Raw genomic sequence first — 14108 nt, 5'->3', positions numbered from 1 at the left:
CATTCAGTATTTGAAGGTTTATCAGTAATCTGTCATAGGTTACCCTGTTCATTCTGCAACTCAACATTGAAACCTTTTTTTTCCCATAAATCTGCTTTTTAACCTCTTGGATAGGTGTGAGTGAGCGACCTGGGTCTATAGGGCAGTGATAATGGAGCTTTTTGGTTCATGTGTTCCATGGGCTTTTTAATGGAATATAACTAAAACTGAAACGACTGGATGGGAGTCTGATTTTGGCAACAGCGGAAGGTGAATGATCAGGGAAGGTCAGGCCAGCTTGGAGAAGAATTGAGTGGGTGCACCTCAGAACCTGAACGAAGGGAGGAACGATAGTGGTGTCCAGAATTGCAGTGAACAGAAAGCAAAGCCTATTGTCCCCTTATGATGGAAGGCTAATTCTAAAATAGTGACTGATGATCATAAGTAAGGAGCTTAACTGTTTGCCTTTCGAACTGTTTACTAGCTCTGTCTCAAAACACCACTGTCTGAAGTATTGACTGAAGTCAGCTGCATATGCAGGTTTTAAATCTGGGACTTCAGTGCTAGGAGAAAGTGAGGACTGCAGATGCTGGAGATCAGAGCTGAAAATGTGTTGCTGGAAAAGCGCAGCAGGTCAGGCAGCATCCAAGGAGCAGGAGAATTGACGTTTCGGGCATGAGCCCGAAGAAGGGCTCTTGCCCGAAACGTCGATTCTCCTCCTTGGATGCTGCATGACCTGCGCTTTTCCAGCGACTTCAGTGCTGGGTATGGTTCAATATCTAATCCACTAAGCCATCTCTTCCTCACACTTTCCTCTTCCTTCTTACCCTTAAGTTACACAGTGAGTTATGGACAAATGAAGGACGACTGTTTAAAGACAGCCAGCATGGACTAAAGACTAAGTTCTGGATCAGTGGTGCTGGAAGAGCACAGCAATTCAGGCAGCATCCGAGGACAGGCAAAATCGACGATTCGGGCAAAAGCCCTTCATCAGGAATAAAGGCAGAGAGCCTGAAGCGTGGAGAGATAAGCTCGAGGAGGGTGGGGAGAGAGTGGCATAGAGTACAATAGGTCAGTGGGGAAGGAGATGAAGGTGATAGGTCAGGGAGGAGAGGGTGGAGTGGATAGGTGGAAAAGGAGCTGGGCAGGTCGGACAAGTCCGGACAGGTCAGGGATCGAGTTGCTGGAGGTTAGAAACTAGGATGAGGTGGGGGAAGGGGATGTGTTGCTGGAAAAGCCCAGCAGGTCAGGCAGCATCAAAGGAGCAGGAGAATCGACGTTTCGGGCATAAGCCCTTCTTCATGAATGAGGAGGGTTTGCCAAGCAGGCTAAGATCAAAGGTAGGGAGGAGGGACTTGCGGGAGGGGCGTTGGGAATGCGATAGATGGAAGGAGGTTAAGGTGAGGGTGATAGGCCGGAGAGGGGATATCGCCGACATTGCTATTTCCCTCCCTTCCCCATTATCTAATGGCTGTAAGACAGGGTTCTTTCTGGTGGGACAGCTGCCAAACAATATTTCTTCCTGCGGGGTGGGGGTTTTGCCTGGTCAAAACCCCACTTCCCTACCCCCACAACCACCCACCTCCTTACTCCTACACTTCCTATCCACCACCACAGAAGTCAGTCTTGAATGCAGCATATTCCTGACTGTGTGTTATTGGATTTATTCCAATCCACCAAACATATTCCGGATTATATCATGTCATACTGTGTGACACATCCTACCCCAGGTATTCTCTCACGTGTCACACCTTTCACTCAGTGTAATCATAGAGTCACTCAGACAAACAGCATAGAAACAGGCCCTTCAGCCCACCATGTCTGTGCTGACCAACAGACACCAAACTAAACTAATCCCATTTACTTGCACTTGGTCCAGAGCCTATTATACTCTGGCAATTTGGTCTTAGAAATGCCAGCCATGGGGAAGAGATTCTCACAATCTACACTGTCCGTGCCTCTCATAATTTTGTACATGTCAGTCAGAACCCCCTCAGCCTTCTCTGCTCCAGGGAAAACAAATCCAGCCTATCCAGTCTCTCCTCATAACTGAGACTTTCCATTCCAGGCAACTTCCTGGTGAATGTCCTCTGCCTCTCCTCCAGTTCAATCACATTCTTCCTATAGTATGGTGACCAGAACTGTGCTCTGTAGCCTAACCAATGTCTTATAAAATTGTAACAAGACGTCCTTGCTCCTATATTCCACTCCCCAGCTAAACAAGGCCTTCATCCCATTTTCTGGATCAGTCTGCCTTTATTCCTGATGAAGGGCTTTTGCCCGAAACGTCGATTTTGCCTGTCCTCGGATGCTGCCTGAATTGCTGTGCTCTTCCAGCACCACTGATCCAGAATCTGGTTTCCAGCATCTGCAGTCATTGTTTTTACCTTAAAGACTAAGTTCCCTGAGCATTCATTTGAAACTCAAACTGTATAAGCTTGAATACTTGGCCACTGATCTGGGCAGGTTCTGAGATGTCTGAGGATCAGTTTACAAACCAGGAGTGCAATTACTGGGAACAATCCCTACTGCTTCTCAGGCAACAGGTGATTGATCAGGTGAATTAACCTTTTGTGCAGTGCATTGTTTGTGTTTGACAAGCTTTAAAGGAAAGGCTGTTCAGCCCATCGAGCCTGCCCTAACATTCAGTGGAATCATGGCTGATTGAACACTTCCGTGCCTTTACTCTTCACCCCAATATCCCTGTTTTCTGTTAATAATCAGAAATCTACCAATCTCTACCTGGAATATACTCCAGGACTGAGCTACCACTGCCCTCAGTGGTATAGAAAATCCAATGTTCCACACCCCGAGTTTAAAACAAATCTTAAATCAAAATGACATCACCCTTATATTTATAAACTTGCCCCTGGTTCTAGACCCCAACCAGGGGAAGTGTCTCATCTGTATCTACCCTGTTTATCCCTTTTGTAAGTCTCTAAGCTCACCTCTCACTCTTCAGGACTTGGGAGAAAGCAAGCCGAATCTCTTTGCCTACCAACTAAGGAAGATGGCTGATGAGCCTTTGTTGCACCCCCGTCCATGGTATAATAGCTCAGCAAAGATAGAGGCCAAAACTGCACAAAGTGCTCCACATGCAATCAACCCTGTTTTAATCGACCTGGTTGCATATGTTATGACAAGAGTCCTGGTACAGGTGGGTTTGGAACCCAGGTCTTCTGGATCAAAGATATGACACCACTACTGCATCGCAAGAGCTCATGCTGCATTATTTTTGCAGCTAAATTGATGAAATTCACCTCAGGTCTTTCCTAGTCCAAATGTTCAAAGAAGCTGTTAGACACCTCTGTAGAGGAAGTGGGGCTTAAGCCAAGTCTCCTAGCTCAGAGGTAAGTAAACTGCCACTGCACCACAACAATCCCTTCTAATTAAGCTTCTATATACAACTGACACAGACCAATGGCTTGTAACTGAGGCAGGTGAGACTTGAAGCTAGTGCTTCAGGTGCAGAGGTGCAGACACTACCACTGCACCTCAGGACTGTTACAAACACTAATATGATATTGCATGAGGCCATTTGACTTATCGTGTCTGTGCCTCTATTAAGTAACTAACCAAATACTCTTTCCTCATAACCGTAATTCTACCTCCTTTTGAAAGTTATTATTGAAGTTGCTACCAAAAGTTGATTTGCTGAGGAGGACTGGAGGAGCACAGATGCTGCTTCTGCAGCGCGATGGTTGCAACCTTGTGCCACCATGTGTTTCAGAAACACTGCTTAAAGTGTTGGCGATGTAATCGTGTTCCAGCCAGCACACGTTTTAAAAGTACTTCAGAAGCAGTATCCCCAATTCGTCAATTGTGTTACAGCGGATTCGTGTTAATGAAACGTGCGTTACAGCAGAACGACCGGAACTGTCATGTTGGAGATGCCATCTTTTAGGCAAGATGTTAATCTGAGGCCCTGTCTACTCTCACGATAGTCCTTGGTAGGCTTGAAATTTGGTAAAGTGTTCAGACTTGATGATTTCCCAATCTTTCAGACGTCCTAAAACTTCCATAGGTGATGGATTCAAGTGGGAAGATGAGAGCTGAAAATGTGTTGCTGGAAACGTGAGGTCCCTAATGGGTTAATTAGTGCATTTCTTTGAGAGTTAAGTGAATTGAATGATTTCCCTGCTGTCCGTTAAATATTACTACATCCACTTATAAATACAAAGTTTACATGTGACACTGCCACTGCCTACATGGTACACAAATATTGGGGAGGTGTTGTGCTAAATCAATGGCTTCATGACCTTGTGACTTAAAATTTGAAGACTTCCCAACTCCCAATTGCAGGAAAGGACTTCAAGTGGTAAAGAATGAAGCAGGGTTCGGGGTACCATAACTTTGTGGTGTTGAAAATGGGTTTGTTTGATATTACAGCATTAAGCTAAGTACTGAGATGTGTATAATTATCTTACTCAACCTGTTGTGATGTTATAACACACTGCTGGAGCAGGTTGAACTCGAACCTGGACACTATCACTGCACCACCATAAGAGCCTTAGGGCTTAGATCAATAAGCTTTCTAATCAATCTGTTCAGAAATGTTATGACTTGTCTTTGGAGCTGGTGGCTCTTGAACCTGGGCCTCCTGGCTCTGAGGTAGGGGCATTACCACCACACCATAACAGCCCCAGTGATGTGTGTGTGTGTGCTTGTGTGTATATATACACACACACATATATATATTATTTCTATAAAGAGGTAGTTGATGAAAGTAGGATGATAGGTAATTAGTCATTGTTCACAAATGGCCACAGGCAACTCTATCCACCTGCAGGAGACAGTTGGTCGTATAGTTTGAGGGACTCTAGTTAAATGCGTAAGAAATCAGAAATCCATGAATTATCGCAGGCAACGTGGAAATTGAAATAAATTTGTAATCCATGAGATGAAAATTACAAGAACTTTATTTTACTTCTCTCTTTACCCATTTCCCAACATTTTATTCATCCCTCCCCCTTTTATCCTTTTTAATTTTCCCCACAGTTTTACCTCCTTTCTTCATCCCCCACTGATGACTTCTCTGCCATAACATTTTCCTTGGCCTGACTCACTTGTATTTGTATTATGATGCATTGGATCGGAACGCTACAAACTGTCTGGATTAAAGGATGTGTAACTTCTTTCATTTAACAATTAGTAACAAAAGCGTAAAATAAACTTGCAGGCAGCAGCACTTGGTACCAACAACACCAGGATGCGAAACGATTGATGGTTAACAATTTATTTACAAACTCCCTTGTATTGGAGATTGAGTATGGGTCAAGAATGTGGACAGTGCTAATGGTATAAAGACATCATCTGTATTAAGAATCGTGATTGGGAGATGCCGGTGTTGGACTGGGGTGTACAAAGTTAAAAATCACACCGCACCAGGTTATAGTCCAACAGGTTTAATTGGAAGCCCTAGCTTCTGGAGCGCTGCTCCTTCATCAGGTAGTTGTATCAGATTCGAAACTGGAACTCTTTGCCACAGATACTGCCCGACCTCCTGAATTTCTCAATGAAAACCAAAAGAATTGCGGACGCAGGAAATCAGCAACAAAAACAGAAAGTGCTCGAAAAACTCAACAGATCAGGCAGCATCCGTGGAGAGAAACCACAGTTAAAGTTTCAGGTCCAGTGACCCTTCAGACTCCTTCTGAGGAAGGATCACTGGACCTGAAACATTAATTCTGATTTCGCTCCACAGATCCTGTCAGCCCAGTTGAGCTTTTCCAGCAATTTCTGTTGCTGAATTTCTCCTTCCTACGCGCATTTCACAGGTCATTGGTGCTGTTCGTTGTATGGGACACCCAAAAGTACCCACACTCTCATCCGCCTGTCTCTCCTGACAGACTAGTTCCTTATGGTGTACTTTGAGTTTTTGCTTAGGGTTGCCTTTATTCAGTAACACCAGTAGGGTGTTAATTGATTGTGTTGTTCAGAGTCAAAGCATGAGAGAAATGAAATGCAGAATGAAGCCAGCTCTGCGAAGGATTTTAACTTGCAGTGGGGAGCGTCTGCTTCCTCTTCTACATCCCGTGTTTAAATAGTTTGGGGTTACTTTAACCGAGCTGCTGAAGGGTCAGCACCAAGGAGAGACCAGTGAATGTTTGAGAACTAGAATATTTACATAGAATATTGAACAATACAGCGCAGAACAGTCCCTTCGGCCCTCGCTGTTGCGCCGACCTGTGAACTAATCTAAGCCCATTCCCCACACTATCCCATTATCGAAGGGGACAGGCGAGGCCTTTTTCCTTTTACGTTCTGTGGAACTCGTTTCCACAATGGGTGCTTTGAGGCAAGAGCTGTCCCGATGTTAGAGGTGAGAATGAATGGGTGCATGAAGAAAGGGAAGCAGCAATTAAAATGGGTAAATGTGATCACGCTGCTGGCTAACACTGAGTAATATGGACTGATTGGGCCATCGTGCCTCCTTTTGAAAATGTACAGTCACAAAAACAAGACTAAATAAAATAGATAGCTGAGCAAAGGATTTACTGAGGAGCCATTTATAATCCCCGGGTGGGTAGAGTTGTCCAAAATGCATCGAGCTAATGGCCTGAATCTAGGTCAGAGCAGCTGCCAGTAGTGAGAGCCTTTAACTATCAGGGAAAACTGAACAGGTTACTGCACTTTTATCCAACCGAGAGAAGGCCGAGGGGTAACTGAGTAAGGAGCTGTAAGTGATGAAAGGCTTTAATGGTACTGATGGTGTCTCAGCATGTGGGCAAAAGCAGGGGAATAAATAAGATAGTCATTAATAAACGTAATAAGGACTTTGGGGAAACTTAGTTACCTAGCAAGTAATTAGAATATGGAAAGTGGCTAAAACATTGATGGGAAAGCCACCTCCTTAATGCTCCTGGCTTCGATGGGCTGAATGGCCTACAGCTCCAACATCTTATGGTCTTCAGTTTTCCTTCAGGACCCATGCCATCTGATTTTGGAAATATGTTACTGTTCAGTTGCTGTCCTTGGTTAAAATCCCCCACATGGTCCAAACGGCAGCGGGCTGAGAGAGTTGGTTATGAACAAATGACCATGGGCAATTCAGGATAGGCAAAGGGTGACACCCATATGCAGCTAAAAAGGTAGCTGCACTGAATAGCAATTAAGAGCGAGCTAGATGGTGAATGATAGGAGTAAAATCTGTAATAATGTAGTTGGTTAGCTCAGTTGGCTAGATAATTGGTTTGAGGAGAAAGTGAGGTCTGCAGATGCTGGAGATCAGAGCTGGAAATGTGTTGCTGGAAAAGCGCAGGTCAGGCAGCATCCAGGGAACAGGAGAATCGACGTTTCGGGCATAAGCCCTTCTTCAGATAATTGGTTTGCAATACACAGTGACACCAACAGCGTGGATTCAATTCCTGTACTGTCAGTGAGGACTCTCCTCAACCTGTTCGTTCACTTGAGGCATGGTGACCCTGAAATTAAATGACTACCAGTCATCTCTCTCTCTCTCTCTCTCTCTAAGGTGTCTTTACCTTTGGTAATGGCATTGGATAAAGTAGATGGAAGTAGGAGGCTCACATGAAACATAGGCCTCGGGGGCGATAGAATAGTGGTATTATCACTAAAATATTAATCCCAAGATTTAACTAATGTTCTGGGGACCCAGGTGCAAATCCCATCATGATAGGGGAATTTGAATTCCATAAAGAATCTAGAATTAAGAATCTCACAAAAACATTGATTGCCAGGAAAACCCACCTGGATTCAGTAATGTCCCTAGAGTCATAGAGCTGTACAGCACAGAAACAGCCGCTTCGGTCCAACTTGTCCATATCGACCAAAAGGAAATCTGCTATCCTTGCCTGGTCTGGCTTACATGTGACTCCAGACCCACAACAATGGGGCTAATTCTTAACTGCCCTCTGGGCAATAAATGCTGGCCGGCCAGTGATACCCTCATCCAGTGAATGACTAAAAAACGTATAGACTAGTTGAACCGAATAGCCTGCGTTGGTGATGTAAAGTATGTACATAGAAGGTCTTTAAACAACATTAGTAACCATATTCAAATTAACTAAGAAGATTGAGTTTATGTATCATTCTGGTTAAACTACGTTTTTAGTACTACGTGCAGTTGTGGATACTATTAAAGACAGGATATAAAGGCACACGGGGATGTGGTGGTTAGATGAGGGAGAGCGCCATGAAAATTTAGAAAGATAGTCCAAGAAGGATTGAGAAGTTGGATTTATTTTTATCTTTATCTTTCCCTCTTTTCTCTTGCAAAAAAGGTGGCTGAGGGTGACCGAATAGAGATCTTTTAAAATTCTGAAAGGTTTTGAGTGAGTGTTTCAGTGGGTTAAGGATAGAGCTGGAAACCGTCGGCATGATCATCACCAAGAAATCCACTGGGGAATTCAGAAAGCACCGCCTTCACCCAGAGCATGGTTCGAGCGGGGGAGTAACCAGTGGTTAGAGTGAACAGCCTGGGTGTGTTTGTGGGGAAACTACAGAAATTGAGAACTATGATGATAGATTAGAGAAAGCTAGGGTAGACCATAAACTCTGGCATAGACTAGCCGTGCCAAATGGCATGTGTGCCAAATATTCAAATGAAAATTACAGCCCACCTTGGTATCTTTCACCCACACACACTCTCACCCTAATTCTATCTGATGGCAGGGGCCAGCTACTGGAGCTGGATCATTGGGGCAGTATTTTACAGGAAGCTGTCCTGTGCTGAGCCTGCCCATCTCTGCAGAAGAGAAGCAACAGTGGTGGTCAATGTCAGCACAAGGGAATCACAAGTTCGACCACCAAAATTAATGAAAACCAGGGTACGCCGGCAACATCTCGCAGACCAGTCAATAGCTGTGGATAGAGAAGGGAAATTAGCATTCAGGATCAATGGGCAGCACTGTGGCTCAGTGGTTAGCACTGCTGCCTCACAGTGCCAGGACGCCGGGTTCAATTCTATTCCTTCGGTGGCAGTCTGTATGAAGCTTGCTTGTTCTCCCCATTTCTGTGTGCGTTTGCCCCTATAGCCCAAAGATGTGCAGGTTAGGTGGATGGCCGTGGGAACTGACGAGTTATGGGGATGGGTCTGGGTGGGATGTTGGCCAGAGGGTGTGTGCAGACTTGATGGACCAAATGGCCTCTTTTTCCACTGTAGGGATTCTGTGATGGCCTATCATCAGGAGTGGGGAGATTAAATAACCAAAGGAATAATGGTCTGAGGGTGCGACAAGTGAAGGGATTAAAGGGGGATCTTGAGCACTTGGACAAGCATCAGGAAAGGAAGCTTGAAAAAAATCTGATATGGAACATCAATCAGGTCTGTGTGGAGTTCTTACCCTGAGTGATAAAGCTCGTGCATACCTGTCAGTGAGATACTTGCATAGAACATTTTTCTCTATTTGTCAGGAAGGTGGTGAAGAGCTGCCAATCTGAACTGTTGACATTCCTGTGGGATAGATGTGTATACACACACACACACACACCCCTGCTAGGGAGGGAGATTGACCCAATGATAGTGAAGAACAGCTGATCTAGTCCCACATTAAGCTGGTGTGTAACTTGGAGGAGGCGGTGTACCCATGTATCTGTGAGTGTTGGTTTTGATGGTAGAGGTTGCAGGTCTGGCAGATGTTGGTTGAGGAGCCTTGGTGTGTTGCTGCAATGCATCTTAAAAAGGGCATGTTGCCATCTGTGATCTTCAGTGGTGAAGGGAGTGAGGGTTGAAGAATGGTGTTAGGATACCAATCCAGCAGACTGCTTTGTCCTGGATGGAGCCAAGTTTCTTAAGTCTTGTTGGGATTGCATTTATCCAAGCAAGTCACATTTCTGTCTTGTGCCTTGTGGACAAACTTCAGGGAGTGAGGAGGCGAGTTAATTGTCACAGAATTCCCAACCTCTTCCCTGCCCTGCAGCTACAGATTTTCATAAGGCGGGTCCTCTTCACTTTCTGGTTAATGGTATCCCAGGATGTTTTTAATGGGGGATTCAGTGATGGTGATGCTATTGAATGTCAAAAGGGGGGATGGTTGGGTTGTCTCTCAACGGGAGAAAGGGAGGACTGGAGATCAGAATCAAAAAGTGTAGCAATGGAAAAGCCACAGCAGGTCAGGCAGCATCCAAGGAGCAGGAGAGTCCACGTTTTGAGCATAAACTTATGCCTGATGAAGAGCTTATGCTTGAAACTTTGACTTTTTGACCCTCCCTTAATGGGGATGATTATTGCCTAGCATTTCTACGGTTCTGGGTATGGAGAGAATTTCTTCTGAGGAGAGGTTGAGTATTTTGAGCCTGTACTCATTGGAGTGTAGAAGAATGAGATCATCACTTTACTGATGATTGAGAATATACTGATGGGGCGGTAATCAGATTGGATTTGTCCTGTTTTTTTGTGTGCAGGACATACCTGGGCAATTTTCCACACTGTTAGGGAGAAGCCAGTGTTGTAACTGTACTGGAAGAGCTTGCTATGGGAGCAGCAAATCCTGGAGCACACGTCTTCAAGATATAAATGTTCCTCATAGAGAAGGAGTAAAACTTGACCTCCTTTTGGGTAATAAGACAGGGCAAGTGACTGAAAGTGATAGTAGGGGAATACTATGGGTCTAATGATCATAATTCTATTTGTTTAAAATAGTTATGAAAAAGAATAAGCCTTACATAAAAATTAAAGTTTGTAATTGGAGTAAAGCAAATTTTAATGGCATGAGATAAGAACTTTCAAAAGTTGATTGGAGTAAACGGTTCACTGGTAAAGGGACAACTGATAAATGGGAGACTTTCAAAAGTGTAATAATGGGAGTCCAGCAACATTATGTTCCTGTTAGAGTGAAGGGGAAGGCTGGTAAGAGTAGGCAACAGTCACTGAACAAAGGTAATGAGGTTCCAGTCAAGAATAAAAAAAATTTATATTAGAGACAGCTGGGGTCAAGTGAATCTCTTGAATTGTATAAAGAGTGTAGAGGCATTTTGAAGAGGGAGATCAGGAAGGCAAAGAGAGAATATGAAATAACAATTGAGAAAAAGCTAAGGATAATCCAAAGAGATTCTAGAAGTACATTAAGGGCAAGAGAGCGACGACAGAGAGTATGGGGCCCCTTAAAGATTAACAGGGCCGTCTGTGTGTTGTACCTCAGGGAATGGGAAAGACGTTAAATGAATATTTTGCATCAGTTCTTACTGTGGAGAAAGAAATGGAGGCTAGAGAACTCAGGAAAATATTGATGTTTTGAGAACAGTTCACGTTACTGAAGAGGAAGTGCTGGATGCCTTAGAAAACATAAATGTGGACAAATCTCTGGGACCCTGTTCTAGTGTAACCCAGGATGTTGTGGGAGGTGAGGGAGAAAATTGTGGGGCCTCTAGCAGAAATATTTGTCCACCTATAACCTGGGTGAAGTGCTGGAGGACTGGAGAATGGCTAATGCTATGCCTTTGTTTAAAAAGGGATGTAAGTAGAAGCCTGGAAACTGTTGACCGGTGAGTCTGACTTTGGTTATTGACGGTGATTCTGAAAGATAGGATGTATGGAGAGGCAAGGAATGATTAGGCATAGTCAGCATGGCTTCATGCAAGAGAAATCATGTCTCTCAAACTTGAGATTTTTGAGGAAGTAACCAAGAAGATTGATGTGGGCAGAGCAGTGGATGCTGTTTACTTAGACTTTTTACAACCTTGAACGAGATTCTGCATGGTAGACTAATTAGTAAAGTTAGATCACGTGGGAGTTGGGGTGAGCTTGCCAATAGGATACAAAGTTAGCTTAACGATAGAATGAGTGAGGGTGGAGGGGTGTTTTTCAGACTGGAGTGAATTGAATTGGCTGGAGACTGGTATCTGTAATGTTAGGGACCGCTGGAGGAGGCCAAGATGGATCATGCACTTGGCACTTCTTGCTGAAGATTGCTGTAAATGTCCGAGTTTAGCCTTTTGCACTGAAATGCAGGGCTCCCCCATCATTGAGGATGGGGATATTAGTGGAGCTGCCTCCTCCAAAGAGTTGTTTAATTTTCCACCACCATTCATGACTGGATGTGGCAGGACTGCAGGGATTAAATCTGATCTGTTGGTTTTGAAATCACTTAGCTCTGTCTATTACTTGCTGCTTGTGCTGTTTGGTAGCTTCACCAGACGGATACATTATTTGCAGATATACCTGGTACTGCTCCTGGCATGCCCGCCTGCACTGTCTGTTGAATTTCCAAGATCAAAAGTAGAGTCATAGAGATGTACAGCATGGAAACAGACCCTTCGGTCCAACCCATCCATGCCGACCACATATTCCAACCCAATCTAGTCCCACCTGCCAGCACCCGGCCCATATCTCTCTGCACCCTTCCTATTCATATACCCATCCAAATGCCTTTTAAATGTTGCACTTGTACCAGCCTCCACCACTTCCTCTGGCAGCTCATTCCATACACATACCACCCTCTGCATGAAAAAGCTGCCCCTTAGGTCTCTTTTATATCTTTCCCCTCTCACCCTAAACCAATGCCCTCTAGTCCTGGACTCCCCCACTCCAGGGAAAAGACCTTGTCTATTTACCCTAGACATGCCCCTCATGATTTTATAAACCTCTAAAAGGTCACCCCTCAGCCTCCGACACTCCAGGGAAAATAGCCCCAGCCTGTTCAACCTCTCCCTATAGCTCAAATCCTCCAACCCTGGCAACATCCTTGTAGATCTTTTCTGAACCCTAGCAAGTTTCACAACATCTTAGATGGAATGTGTGAAGAATTGTCCTCAGTCCTTCATCCCTGCTACTGTCAAAAGTGATAATTTCTTGATGGCTGTGGTGATTAGCTCTCTATTTGACAGATGATTTGTGACTGATCTGCTCGGGGCAGAAATGAGATTGGAGAACTAGTGGGTCTTATATTATTTTTATTGATCAAGCTAACAGCGCTGTTGAGAAAGATTGGATGTAATTGTCCACTTGATAATGCACTGGGACTTGTAACCAGCTCAGGGGCCATTTGTCTACAACTGCATTGACTTCTGTGCCTGACTGTAATGGTATTGGACTCGGAGATGATCCTCGTGTTCTGTGTTTGTTATTATTTTAAAGAGCCTTTCCAGCAAAGGAAGGTGAGGGCAGTGTTTTCTCGACAGGACGAGACTCAAGCCTCTTTCTCTCAGCTCCATTTGGAAGAAACGTGAAATTTTTTGTTGCTGGTTCCCCTGCTGTTTGGAGTGGCTGTTGTCCCTGGCATCAGGGGATCATGACACACGTGAAATTAGAGCAGGCCATTCGGTCCCTCAGACCTGCCCCGATATTGAGTAACCAGATGAGGCAAGCTTCACTTCTCTCTTTGCCCTCCCGTAGAAACAGAGACAATCCAATCGGGGTAGGCCACTCTGCCCTTCAATATGACCATGGCTGATCATCTAACTCAGTACCCCGTTCAATCGAAATAGGAGCAGGGGTAGGCCATTTGGCCCCTCGAGTATCAGCTGATACGATATTCCTCATGTCCACTTTCCTGCCTTTTCCCTGTAAATCTTGATTCCTAGGCAGATCAAGAATCTATCTCAGCCTTAAATATACACAAGGATTCTGCCCCTACAGCCCTCCATGGCAAGGAGTTCCAAACACTCACTATCTTCTGAGAGAAAAGAAATACTCCTCATCTCAGACTTAAACGGGTACCCCTTTATTCTGAGACTTATACCCTCTGGTCCCAGAGTCTCTCAGCATTTGCCCCGCCAAGCCCCTGGAGAATTCTGTGTGTTTCAATGAGGTTACCTCTCACGTTGCTGAACTCCCCGTGAGTCGAGTCCCAACCTGTTTACCCTTTGCTTCCTCTATATTGGGGATCATCCTCCTGAACCTTCTCTGAACTGCCTCCAAATAAATAATATATTTTCTTCAATAAGGGGACCAAAACTGCCCACAGTACTCACCAGCACCTTGCACAGTTGCAGTAAGAGTCCCTTACGCTTTCAACTCCCTTGAAATAACGACCAACATTCCATGACCCTTCCTGATTATCTGCTACCCCTCTGTGCTAGCTTTCTGTGTTTTGTGTACAAGTCCCCCCGCCCCCCCAAATCACATTGTGTTGCAACTTTCTGCAGCTTTTCTCCATTTAAATAATGTTCTGTTCTTTTGTTCTCTCTTCCAAAATGGACAACTTCACATTTTCCTCCCCATACTCTTT

The sequence above is a fragment of the Chiloscyllium plagiosum genome, chromosome 39, assembly GCF_004010195.1.
Source record: "Chiloscyllium plagiosum isolate BGI_BamShark_2017 chromosome 39, ASM401019v2, whole genome shotgun sequence".
NCBI classification, from domain to species: Eukaryota; Metazoa; Chordata; class Chondrichthyes; order Orectolobiformes; family Hemiscylliidae; genus Chiloscyllium; species Chiloscyllium plagiosum.
The sequence above is the reverse complement of the archived record's forward strand: the minus strand, read 5'-3'. Positions refer to the sequence as shown.